The following is a 12,439-nucleotide window of genomic DNA, read 5'->3' on the forward strand; positions in this document are numbered from 1 at the left end:
TGTGACTGGGTGAGTTGCTGCGTCTGGCCGCCTGGTGTCCCTGTGACTGGGTGTAGTTGCAGGTTCCCGAAGCCCGGTGTCGCTGTGACTGGGTGTAGTTGCAGGGTCCCGTCACCTGGTGTCGTTGTGACTGCATGTAGTTGCAGGGTCCCGTCACCTGGTGTCGCTGTGACTGCGTGTAGTTGGACGTCCCGCCGCCCAGTGTCAGTGTGACTGGGTCTAGTTGCCAGTCCTGCCGCCCGGTGTCGCTGTGACTGGGTGTAGTTGCAGGGTCCTGCCTGCCAGTGTCACTGTGACTGGGTGTGGTAGTATGGTCCCGCTGCCCGGTGTCGCTGTGACTGGGTGTAGTCGGAGGGTGTCGCCGCGCGGTGTCGCTGTGACTGGGTGTACTTGGAGGTCCCACCGTCCAGTATCGCTGTGACTGGGTGTAGTTGCAGGGTATCGCCTGCCAGTGTCACTGTGTCTGGGTGTAGTTGTAGCGTCCCGCCGCCCGGTGTCGCTGTGACTGGGTGAGTTGCTGCGTCTGTCCGCTTGGTGACCCTGTGACTGGGTGGAGTTGCAGGTTCCCGCCGCCTGGTGTGGCTGTGACTGGATGTAGTTGCAGGTTCCCGTAGCCCGGTGTCACTGTGACTGGGTGTAGTTGCAGGGTCCCGTCACCTGGTGTCGCCGTGACCGCGTGTAGTTGCCAGTCCCGCCGCCCGGTGGGACTGGGTGTAGTTGCAGTGTCCCGCCTCCTGGTGTCGCTGTGACTGGGTGTAGTTGCAGGGTCCGGCCGCCTGGTGTGTCTGTGACTGGCTGTAGTTGCAGGTGCTGCCGCACGGTGTTGCTGTGACTGGGTGTAGTTGCAGGATCCCACCGCCCGGTGTCGCTGTGACTGGATGTAGTTGCAGGGTCCGGCCGCCCTGTGTGTCTGTGACTGGCTGTAGTTGCAGGTGCTGCCGCACGGTGTTGCTGTGACTGGGTGTAGTTGCAGGATCCCGCCGCCCAGTGTCCCTGTGACTGGGTGTAGTTGCAGGGTCCGGCCGCCCTGTGTGGCTGTGACTTTTTGTAGTTGCAGGTGCTGCCGCACAGTGTTGCTGTGACTGTGTGTAGTTGCAGGTGCCACTGCCTGGTGTCGCTGTGACTGGGTTTAGTTTCAGGTGCTGCCACCCGGTGTCACTTTGACAGGGTGTAGTTGCAGGGTCCCACCGCCCGGTATTTCTGTGACTGGATGTAGTTGCAGGGTCCCGCTGCCCGGTGTCGCTGTGATTGGGTGTAGTTGCAGGATCCCACCGCCCGGTGTCGCTGAGATTGGGTGTAGTTGCAGGGTCCCGCTGCCCGATGTCGCTGTGACTGGATGTAGTTGCAGGTTCCCTCCGCCCGGTGTCGCTGTGATTGGGTGTAGTTGCAGGGTCCCGCTGCCTTGTGTCGCTGTGACTGGTTGTAGTTGCAGGTTCCCTCCGCCCGGTGTCGCTGTGACTGGGTGTAGTTGCAGGACCCGCCGCCCGGTCTCCCTGTGACTGGGTGTAGTTGCAGGGTCCGGCCGCCTGGTGTGTCTGTGACTGGTTGTAGTTGCAGGTGCTGTCGCACGGTGTTGCTGTGACTGGATGTAGTTGCAGGGTCCTGCCGCCCAGTGTCCCTGTGACTGGGTGTAGTTGCAGGGTCCGGCCGCCCTGTGTGGCTGTGACTGGTTGTCGTTGCAGGTGCTGCCGCACAGTGTTGCTGTGACTGTGTGTAGTTGCAGGTGCCACCGCCTGGTGTCGCTGTGACTGGGTTTAGTTTCAGGTGCTGCCACCCGGTGTCACTTTGACAGGGTGTAGTTGCAGGGTCCCACCGCCCGGTATTGCTGTGACTGGATGTAGTTGCAGGTTCCCTCCGCCCGGTGTCGCTGTGACTGGGTGTAGTTGCAGTGTCCCGCCGCCTGGTGTCACTGTGACTGGTTGTAGTTGCAGGTTCCCAAAGCCTGGTGTCGCTGTGACTGGGTGTAGTTGCAGGTCCCGCCGCCCGGTCTCCCTGTGACTGGGTGTAGTTGCAGTGTCCGGCCGCCTGGTGTGTCTGTGACTGGTTGTAGTTGCAGGTGCTGCCGCACGGTGTTGCTGTGACTGTGTGTAGTTGCAGGTGCCACCACCTGGTGTCGCTGTGACTGGGTTTAGTTGCAGGTTTCCTCTGCCCGGTGTCGCTGTGACTGGGTGTAGTTGCAGCTCCCAGCACCCAGTGTCGCTATGACTGGGAGTAGTTGCAGTGTCCCGCCGCCCAATGTTGCTGTGACTGTGTGTTTTGCAGTATCCTGCCGCACGGTGTTGTTGTGACTGGGTGTAGTTGCAGGGTCCCGCCACCCAGTGTCACTGTGAGTGTGTGTAGTACCAGGGACCCGCCGGCTGGTGTCGCAGTGACTGGGTGTAGTTGCAGGGTCCTGCCTGCCAGTGTCACTGTGACTGGGTGTAGTCGGAGGGTGTCGTTGCGCGGTGTCGCTGTGACTGGGTGTACTTGGAGGTCCCACCGTCCAGTATCGCTGTGACTGGGTGTAGTTGCAGGTCCCACCTGCCAGTGTCACTGTGTCTGGGTGTAGTTGTAGCGTCCCGCCGCCCGGTGTCGCTGTGACTGGGTGAGTTGCTGTGTCTGGCCGCCTGGTGTCCCTGTGACTGGGTGTAGTTGCAGGTTCCCGAAGCCCGGTGTCGCTGTGACTGGGTGTAGTTGCAGGGTCCCGTCACCTGGTGTCGTTGTGACTGCATGTAGTTGCAGGGTCCCATCACCTGGTGTCGCTGTGACTGCGTGTAGTTGGACGTCCCGCCGCCCAGTGTCAGTGTGACTGGGTCTAGTTGCCAGTCCCGCCGCCCGGTGTCGCTGTGACTGGGTGTAGTTGCAGGGTCCTGCCTGCCAGTGTCACTGTGACTGGGTGTGGTAGTATGGTCCCGCTGCCCGGTGTCGCTGTGACTGGGTGTAGTCGGAGGGTGTCGCCGCGCGGTGTCGCTGTGACTGGGTGTACTTGGAGGTCCCACCGTCCAGTATCGCTGTGACTGGGTGTAGTTGCAGGGTATCGCCTGCCAGTGTCACTGTGTCTGGGTGTAGTTGTAGCGTCCCGCCGCCCGGTGTCGCTGTGACTGGGTGAGTTGCTGCGTCTGTCCGCTTGGTGACCCTGTGACTGGGTGGAGTTGCAGGTTCCCGCCGCCTGGTGTGGCTGTGACTGGATGTAGTTGCAGGTTCCCGTAGCCCGGTGTCACTGTGACTGGGTGTAGTTGCAGGGTCCCGTCACCTGGTGTCGCCGTGACCGCGTGTAGTTGCCAGTCCCGCCGCCCGGTGGGACTGGATGTAGTTGCAGGGTATCGCCTGCCAGCGTCACTGTGTCCTAGGAGGTGACGTCAACTGCATCATCGATGCAGCTGGACGATCTGGCAGAGATGACAGCATACTGGGCGTTATGTCCGGATTCCTAATAGAAACAGTTAAAGATGCCAAACTGCACGACGTCTTCAGCAAGCCTGCAGATGGAGCGCAGCGTAGATACACCTGGTCAAGAACGGGCGGGTCTTCCCATTCCAGGATTGACTTACTGTTTGTGTCCCGTGCTGTCACGCTCAGACCCACCGACGTCAAGCCAGTGTTCTTCTCCGACCAATGCCTCTTACTGGCTGACTGTCACTTACAGGACGTCCAGCAGGTTGGCAGGAGGATATGGAAGCTCAATGCTACACTGCTAACCCCAGAGAACGTTGAGGAACTCAAAAGGGATTACAAAGGTTGGAGGACCGTGAAACCCCTCTTTGAGTCTCCAGTTCACTGGTGGGAGGCAATCAAGGAGAACATCAAGAGGTTCTTTATTTTCAGAGGGCGAGAGAGAGACAGAGAGAAATGTCCCGACTCCAGAAAAGTATGCAAAATCTGCTCCGGCCGCAGTCGATGGGGGTCGAGGTCAAGGAGGACCTCCATGAGGTGAAGAGCCAGCAGGCCTCGCTCTTCGCCACGGAGGCCTCCAAGATCATCTTCCGGTCCAGAGTCCGCTCCATTGAGCAGGATGAGACGTGCTCGCGTTACTTCTTCCAAAAGGTACACAGAGAGAGCTCTCTGATCAGCAGCCTGAAGGAAGAAGATGGCTCGGTAACATCTTCGCAGTCCGACATACTAAGGATCAGCAAATCCTTTTATGCTGGGCTGTATGACGTGAAGCCCACGGACAGCAGAACCTCCCAGTCCTTCCTGTCATCCATCATGCTGCATGTCAGAATACATGAGGAAAGGCATCATCACCCTTATCTACAAGCAGAAGGGGGAGAGGGCAGAAATCAGAAATTGGCGGCCCATCTCACTGCTTAATGCTGACTACAAGATTCTGTCCAAAGTCATCGCCAGTCGGATCAAGTCTGCTCTAGAGTTGGTGATTCACCCTGATCAGACCTGTATTATACCCGGCAGGAAGATCTCTGATAGTCTCGCGCTACTCAGGGATACGATCGCCCACGTACGGGACAGGAGGGTGGACACCTGCCTCATCAGCCTGGACCAGGAGAAGGCTTTTGACAGGATATCGCACACCTACATGATGGACGTGCTTTCCAAAATGGGGTTTGGGGAGGGAATCTGCAATTGGATCAAACTGCTCCACACAAACATCAGTAGCGCAGTCTCAATCAATGGGTGGGAATCAGAAAGTTTCCCGATCCAATCTGGAGTGAGACAGGGCTGTCCTCTTACCCCTGTCTTGTTTGCTGTATTGAACCCTTTGCTGAGTCTATTAGGAAGGATGCGAGCATAAGAGGGGTGACAATCCCAGGCAGCGGAGGCACTCAGGTTAAAACCTCCCTGTACATGGATGATGTCGCCGTTTTCTGCTCAGACCCGCAGTCGGTGCGCTGACTGATGAGCATCTGCGACATGTTCGAACTGGCCTCGGGAGCCAAAGTTAACCACAGCAAGAGTGAGGTCATGTTCTTTGGGAACTGGGCTGACTGATCCTTTGTCCCCTTCACCGTTAGGTCAGACTGCCTGAAGGTGCTGGGGATATGGTTCGGAAGGGCCGGGGCGTGCGCCAAAACCTGGAAGGAGCGAGTAGTCAGGGTACAACACAAGCTGAGCATGTGGGGGCAGCGATCTCTCTCTATTATGGCTAAGAACCTGGTCATCAGGTGCGAGGCGCTCACGTTGTTGCTGTACGTGGTGCAGGTCTGGCCCATACCCCACTCCTGCGCTGTGGCGGTCACCCGAGCCATTTTCCGCTTCATCTAGGGATCCAAAATTGACCGGGTCCGGAGGGACACGCTGTTCAAACCTCTGGATAAGAGCGGAAAAAATGTACCCAACATCGTCCTCATCCTGACGACCACCTTCGTGTGCGGCTGCATCAAGCTGTGTGTAGACCTCCAGTACTCAAACTCCAAGTGTCACTACGTGCTGAGGTTCTATCTGTCCCCGGTGTTGCGAAGGATGGGCCTGGTCACATTGCCGCGGAACGCTCCATCCAGTTGGACCGTGCCGTACCACCTATCCTTTGTGGAAAAGTTTCTGCTGAAAAACACCTTTGAGCACCAATCCATCAGGCAGTGGTCTGCACGGAATGTCCTCAAGGCCCTACAGGAAAAGGAGATGGTGGATCCTGTCGATGGTTCCACGAGCAGACTGCCAAAGTCATTTGGCGGAATGCCTCATCACCAGAACTTTCAAACAAGCACCAAGATGTAGCTTGGCTGGTGGTGAGAAAAGCCCTCCCCGTCAGATCCTTCCTGCACATCCGAAGTCTCACCCCCTCCGCACAATGCCCTCGAGGTGGCTGTAAGTGGGGAAGAGACGGTTGCCCACCTCCTTCTGGAATGTGTCTTTGCAAAGCAGGTGTGGAAAGAGATGCAGTGGTTTTTGTCGAGGTTCATCCCAAGCAGCTCTGTAACACAGGAGACTGTGCTCTATGGGCTGTTCCCAGGGATGCACACCGAGATAAACATCAACTGCTGCTGGAGGACTATCAATTCAGTGAAAGACGCCCTTTGGTCTGCCCGAAACCTGCTGGTCTTCCAGCGCAAAGAGTTGTCCACGACCGAATGTTGCAGACTGGCACAGTCCAAGGTCCGGGACTACGTGCTGTGGGATGCACTAAAGCTTGGGGCGGCCGCAGCAAAGGCTCAATGGGGAAAGACCACCGTGTAAGGTCCCCCCACCAAGCTCTACTGAGGGGCTGGATCCATGGAAAACCCCTCGAACTGTATCTGGAAAATTTTTGTCTGCTGTAAAATGTATATGGCATGAAAAATAAAATGGAAGGGTTGTGAGGCAACTCACTCCTGTATTAAAGGAAACTGATCTCCTTTGCACTGATTGTATTTTTTGACTTGGTGCTCTTTGGAACTGTTTTGTAATGTATTTTTTACAGATTGTTACGGATAAAGTATATTTCGGAAATAAAAAGGGACTGGGTGCAGTTGCAGGGTCTACCCCCCCCCCCCCCCCCCCGTGTCACTGTGACTGGGTGTAATTGCAGGTGCTGCCGCCCGATGTCGATGTGACTGGGTGTAGTTGCAGGTTCCCTCCGCCCAGTGTCGCTGTGACTGGTTGTAGTTGCAGGGTCCTGCCGCCCAGTGTCGCTGTGACTGGTTGTAGTTGCAGGGTCCGACCGCCCAGTGTCGCTGTGACTGTGTGTAGTTGCAGGGTCCCGCCGTCCGGTGTCGCTGTGACTGGATGTAGTTGCAGGGTCCCGCCGCCCGGTGTCGCTGTGACTGTGTGTAGTTGCAGGGTCCCGCCGTCCGGTGTCGCTGTGACTGGATGTAGTTGCAGGGTCCCGCCGCCCGGTGTCGCTGTGACTGCATGTAGTTGCTGGATCCCGCCGCCCGGTGTCGCTGTGGCTGGGCGGCCGCAGACGGAGCGGCTCGGACAGACGGGGCGGGGTGGAGCGGGAATGGAGAGAGAGCGGAGCTGGAGGCCGCTGTGAGAGACAGAGGCCGGTGGCCCGGTTACAGTGAGCGGTGGTGTTAGCAGCTGAGGAAAGCCGGTAACGGAGGCCGGGATGAGTGTAAGACCGTGAGAGGTGTGTTTTCCGTTTACGTGACCGCCGTCGGCGGCTCGGACACTGAAGGAACCCGGCTGCCCGGCCCGCGCTCCTAATCTGCGCTCACCGGGGCTCAGGCAACAGTGTCGGCGCCTTCCCAGAGGCGCTGCCCCAGGGGAGAGGGCAGAGCCCGGATCGCACGGAGCCGGAGCTCCTGGTTTGACCTGCGGACCGTCTCCGCTCTCCTCGGATCCCCTTCCCCGGGCGGGCGGGTACTCTCGGCCGCTGGTTCAACTCCACACGATCCCCGTGGCCGCTGCCTGACTGACCCTGGGGAGAGCGGATCTGGGCCGGACGGGAACACAGACAACAACAGACTGAGCCCTGAGGGTTGTGGAGGAGACATTGCACTCAACCCGCAAAGGGGGTGGGTGGGTGGGCGGGGGGTTCTTGGCCCTCAACCTGCAAGGGGCGGTTGGGGGCGGGCTTTCCCCTAAACCCGCCAGGAACCCTTCTCCAAAATCTGAGCGTTTTTCCAATAACGTTTGCGCAATGTCTTAAAAGTCGACGATATTCAACGTTAAGATAATACAGATTATGTGGTGTCTTTATTTCTCTGTAAGGTATGAATGAAGATTTTGGTTAGACTTTATTTGCCTGTTTCCTTACTGTTTTTAAGTGTTGATGTTATTTCTTCCTGCCTTTAATCCTTAGGAGGAATAGATGTGCAGAGTATTTCTTAAATGGTAGGAGGTTGGAAAGTGTAGATGTACAAAGGGACCTGAGTATCCTTGTCAATAAGTCACTGAAAGCTAACATGCAGGTGCAGCAAGCAATTAGGAAGGTTAATGGTATGTTAGCCTTTATCGCAAGAGGATTTAAGTACAGGAGTAGTGAAGTCTTGCTTCAATTGTATAGAACCGTGATTAAACCGCATCTGGAGTACTGTGTGCAGTTTTGGTCCCCTTACCGTAGGAAGGATATTATTACCATAGAGGCAGTGCAACGAAGGTTCACCAGACTTGTTCCGGGATGCCGGGACTGTCCTATGAAGAGAGATTGGGGAAACTTGCCCTGTATTCTTGAGAGTTTCGAAGAATGAGAGGTGATCTCATTGAGACCTACAAAATACTTAAAAGTGCAAGACAGGGTAGAAGCAGGTAATATGTTTCGCCTGGTTGGGGAATCCAGAACCAGGGCACACAATTTCAAAATAAGGGGAAGCCACTTAGGACCAAGATGAGGAGAAATTTCGAAGCTAAGTCATTGAGTATGTTTAATGCAGAGATTGACAGATTTCTGAATTACAATGACATAAAGGGATATGGGGATAGTGTGGGAAAAAGGCATTGAAGTGGATGATTAGCCATGATCGTATTGAATGGTGGAGCAGGCTCGATGGGCTGAATGGCCTAATCCTACTCCTACGTTCCTGTGTTTTTGTTAATTTTGGCCCCATTGTCAACATCTGTCTATTTGAGACATGCATTGTTAGATACCAGTCCCAACAACATTAGTTATTAGTTTTTTTCCTCAAATATATATTCGGAATTTATGATTTATATATCTGAACATGTCACATTTGTTATAAAAATAGAGCCAGCTACCAAGTTTGTACAAAATATTCTTTGCAGTATGTATTGATGCCCTCCTGTATGGGAGTGTAAAGCTCTTTTTAAACTGCGTGAGCGTTAATAATGAAAGTACTTGGACTGGGAAATCCCTTACGTATTTCGATAGGTGGACTCGCTGGGGAGCTCTGGTCCATCCAAGTCCTGTACTCTGATCAATTTCAGAGTGGTGCTGCTTTAATCTGGAACTTCACATCCAAAGTTATGATTCTTAATCATGTTATGGTGAAGATCACTTCAGAGATCTGTTGATCAAGATTGTAGTATCTTATTGAAACATACAAGATTCTAAGGGGGATTGACAGGGTAATGCTGAGGATGTTTCCATTCATGGGGGAAATCTAGAATGGGACATAGTTTCAGAATAAGGTGTCACCCATTTAAGATGATGAGGAATTTCTTCTCTCGTAGGTCATGACTGTTGGGAATTTCCTTCCCGTGAGAGCTGTGGAGGCTGTCATTGAAAACATTCAAGGCTGCGATGGGCAGAATTTTGAATTATAGTGGAATCAAAGGTTAAGGGGGCAGGCAGGAAAGTGGAGTTGAGGTCAGATTAGCTATGATCTTATTGAATGGCAGAGCAGGCTCAAGGGCCCGCATGGCCTACTCCTGCTCCTATTTGTTATTATAGTGTGCTGTGCTTCATAGTCTCATGTCAGTGTACCATGTTGGAAGACAGTACTGATTCAATTCTTTCCATTCCCTTTTTCCATTATTTTTCATTCTAGACTCCCACTTTCAGCTGTGCTGCTGGAGGGAGATACCAAGTGAAAGGGCATGCTTTTCTTTGAGGGAGGCAAAATTGCATAGGGCACATCCACTGGGCTGCTTGCAAGCTTTATGGTAGTGAGCTAAGAGTGGCATTGGAGATAAGAGGTTGCCTCTGTGCTGCTTTGGGCACTGGTGGTATTTGGGCAGAGGAAAAGGGGAAGGAAGAGTAATGGACCTTCAGATTTTTCCAATTCTTCCTTGTCTGCTGTTTTTCTCTTCCTGAATATATCCATGAAAAATACACTTTGTCTTTCCTGAAGAGATAGAGCTTTAGCTGTTTGGTTTTATTTTGATGATCCCTTCTCTGGGGTTAGACTCAATTTGAGAATTCAGGTGATTTCTGTCTCGCCTCTAAAGTGGAATTATCTTTGTCCAGACACTTTTCATTGAAGGCAAGCCAGTGCTGCCCAATTAAAGTTCAGTTTGGTCTAGTGTGTTTTTAATTGGCCAACATTTCTTTTTAAATTAATGCCTACAGACAAATGACTATGAGAGAGATAAAACACAGGGCTATGTTTAAATACGTAACTAATTCTGGAGTAATCTGAGGCATACTCATGTCCTTGGATCCTCTGCTCAACTTGGCATTCTCTGCCAAGTGATGAAGGGCTGACAGTTTTTACAATGTCCATCATAGTCTCCTTGTTGTTGTTATCAAGCTATTTAGTGTTAATATAGCACTGAATTGATAGTGTAAGATGAAATATTGCCCATCTTTTTCTCGTTAGCTCCAGTTTTAATACTTGAAACCAACATTGTGAAAAAAACTAGGGTCATCCTAGTTCCCTGTGCAAATTCAAACCCATTTCAGCAGGCACTGCACTCTGAGCTTCCGAGACATCCACAGTACAGTGTAAGTATACAGGGCAAGGCAGGGAACGGAACAAAGTGCATTGTTCTTTGAGAACTAGCACAACATGGTATATGGCTTGGCTTCTTCCTTTGCTGTGAAATTCTTTGCTTCAATGTCTCAGCAACAACTTGAAATTATGCAGCACCAATAACATCAAATTATCCCACATGCTTCACGAAGGTAGAAAGGAACAGACACTGAGCCTTCATGCAAAATCAAAATACTGCACATGCTGGAAATCTGAAATAAAACAGAAAACGCTGGAAATACTCAGGTCAGCCTGCATCTGTGGAAAGAGAAACAGTTAATGTTTTAGATTAATGACCTTTTGTCAGAACTGGAAAGTCAGAGATGTTACAGGTTTTAAGCATGTGCAGAGGCAAGAAAGGAGGGAGGCAGCAAGGGAAGGTTTGTGATAGGCGAGAGAGATCAAATGGCAAAAGGCATGATGGTGCAAGACAAAAGACACCTTCATTCTTTTAGTCATTTAATCTCTCCTGCCTTCCACCCTATCACATACCTGCCCTTTTGTTCTTCCCGACCTCCCCTCTTTCCTTGCCTCTGTATGTGCTTAAAACCTGCTACATCTTGTACTTTTTCTAGTTCTAATGCAAGGTCATTGACCTGAAACATTAACTCTGTTCCTCTCCACAGGTGCTGCCTGACCTGCTGAGTACTTCCAGCACTTTTTGGCCTTAATGGGTGGGTTAGGTGACTGAAAGCTCGGCCAGTGGCAGAGACGTAAAGAGGGAAGGGTTTTAGGGAGGGGCTGAGATGATTGAAGACATTGCCATAAATGATGGTGTCTGTTGTGTGCATTACCTGCACATTGTCATGCACTGAAAGTCACTTGAGTCCTTTGTTCTGTCTCTGCTATGTCTCCTTTCTATTTTCAGCCTGCTATCTAGAAGCCCTCCTATTTTCTCCTCTCAGCTTTTGATTAAAGTGCTCAGTCACCCTGTGTCCTTAATCTCTGTACCTGTTTTTGCTGCAGCAACACCAACTTGCATTTATGTAGCACCTTTAACATCGTAAAATGTGCCGGGGTATGTCTTTCTCATGTTAGGCAGAACTGATGGTCTAAGGTTTGGAACCTAATTACCACTACAGAAAGTGAGACAGCTTGAAACAAAGGATATAAAGAGGGATTAAAAACAAGAAATGCTGGAAATACTCAGCAGGTCTGGCAGCATCTGTGGAGAGAGAAGCAGAGTTAACGTTTCAGATCAGTGACCCTTCATCAGAACTGGTTGAGTTCTGAAGAAGGGTCACTGACCTGAAACATTAACTCTGCTTCTCTCTCAACAGATGCTGCCAGACCTGCTGAGTATTTCCAGAATTTCTTGTTTTTGTTTCAGATTTCCAGCATCTGCAGTATTTTGCTTTTATTTTGATACAAAGAGGGATCTGAACCAGCAGTTAAGTGTGAATCCAGACTTGGTTTTCGGGCACTCCTGATAGAACAGCCTCATAGTATTTGGTTGAAAAGAGTAATCAAGTGCATCTATTTTCAGGGTTAGAGTTCAGTGTTAGATTTTTCAGATACTTCAGATTTGAAAACATGCAATTTAGTTGGAATTAATCCACACACTGATCTTGTTATTTATGGCTTTGTGCAACTTGGCCTGGTCCTACCTTATAAGCATCATATACAATAAGCTACTTTTGATGGATGTTATGAAGTTCAAAATGGAGGGGGGGGGAGAGCAATGGTAATTATGGTCTGTTAATCTTGTTTTATAGAGAATGTGATGGTTTTGTTTTGTTGTCAAAAAGTTGTATTTAACTTTTGGGGTATTTAGCAAATAATTACTGATGGTATTGGGGGAGGGAAATCAATTGCAAAAACTTAGATGTAGAAATTTATATTCAGTGATTACATGTGGGCTTATGGCCTTATTATGGATTGATTAAACACATCTGCCTTGGCAAAATGAAAGGAAGCCAAGTGTTTGTGTATTGATGGGTAACCCTTGGCAGGCACACACTTCCTGTAATCCATCAATGTATTGATTGTAAATAGCGACAAGATTGTGATTTGAGGGCAGCCACAAATAATAAACATAAATAACATCTTTATTTAATTGCACAACCTAAAAAGGAAACAATTGTCCTTATATTCTAATGCATATGCACAGGGCAGCCATAAAGACAGGGCTAAATTGTGGCGAGTCGAAGAGACTTAGTAGTTGGCAGGAAAAAAGACAGAGGCGCAAGGGGAGAGCCAACTGTGCAACA

General features: G+C 51.3%; 1 protein-coding gene across 7 annotated transcripts in view; it reads left to right on the forward strand.

The window, feature by feature from the left end:
• Positions 1 to 6,819: 6,819 nt before the first annotated feature.
• rev1 (REV1 DNA directed polymerase) overlaps positions 6,820 to 12,439 on the forward strand; it is a 201,666-nt gene continuing 196,046 nt past the window's right edge. For all 7 annotated transcript variants that reach the window (XR_010975211.1, XR_010975212.1, XM_068033889.1 and 4 more), the window contains exon 1: positions 6,820 to 6,985. The gene's annotated coding sequence lies outside the window, so the exon portion shown is untranslated. The remainder of the gene's footprint in view (positions 6,986 to 12,439) is intronic.

The sequence above is a fragment of the Heterodontus francisci genome, chromosome 6 (assembly GCF_036365525.1).
Source record: "Heterodontus francisci isolate sHetFra1 chromosome 6, sHetFra1.hap1, whole genome shotgun sequence".
Classification (NCBI taxonomy): domain Eukaryota; kingdom Metazoa; phylum Chordata; class Chondrichthyes; order Heterodontiformes; family Heterodontidae; genus Heterodontus; species Heterodontus francisci.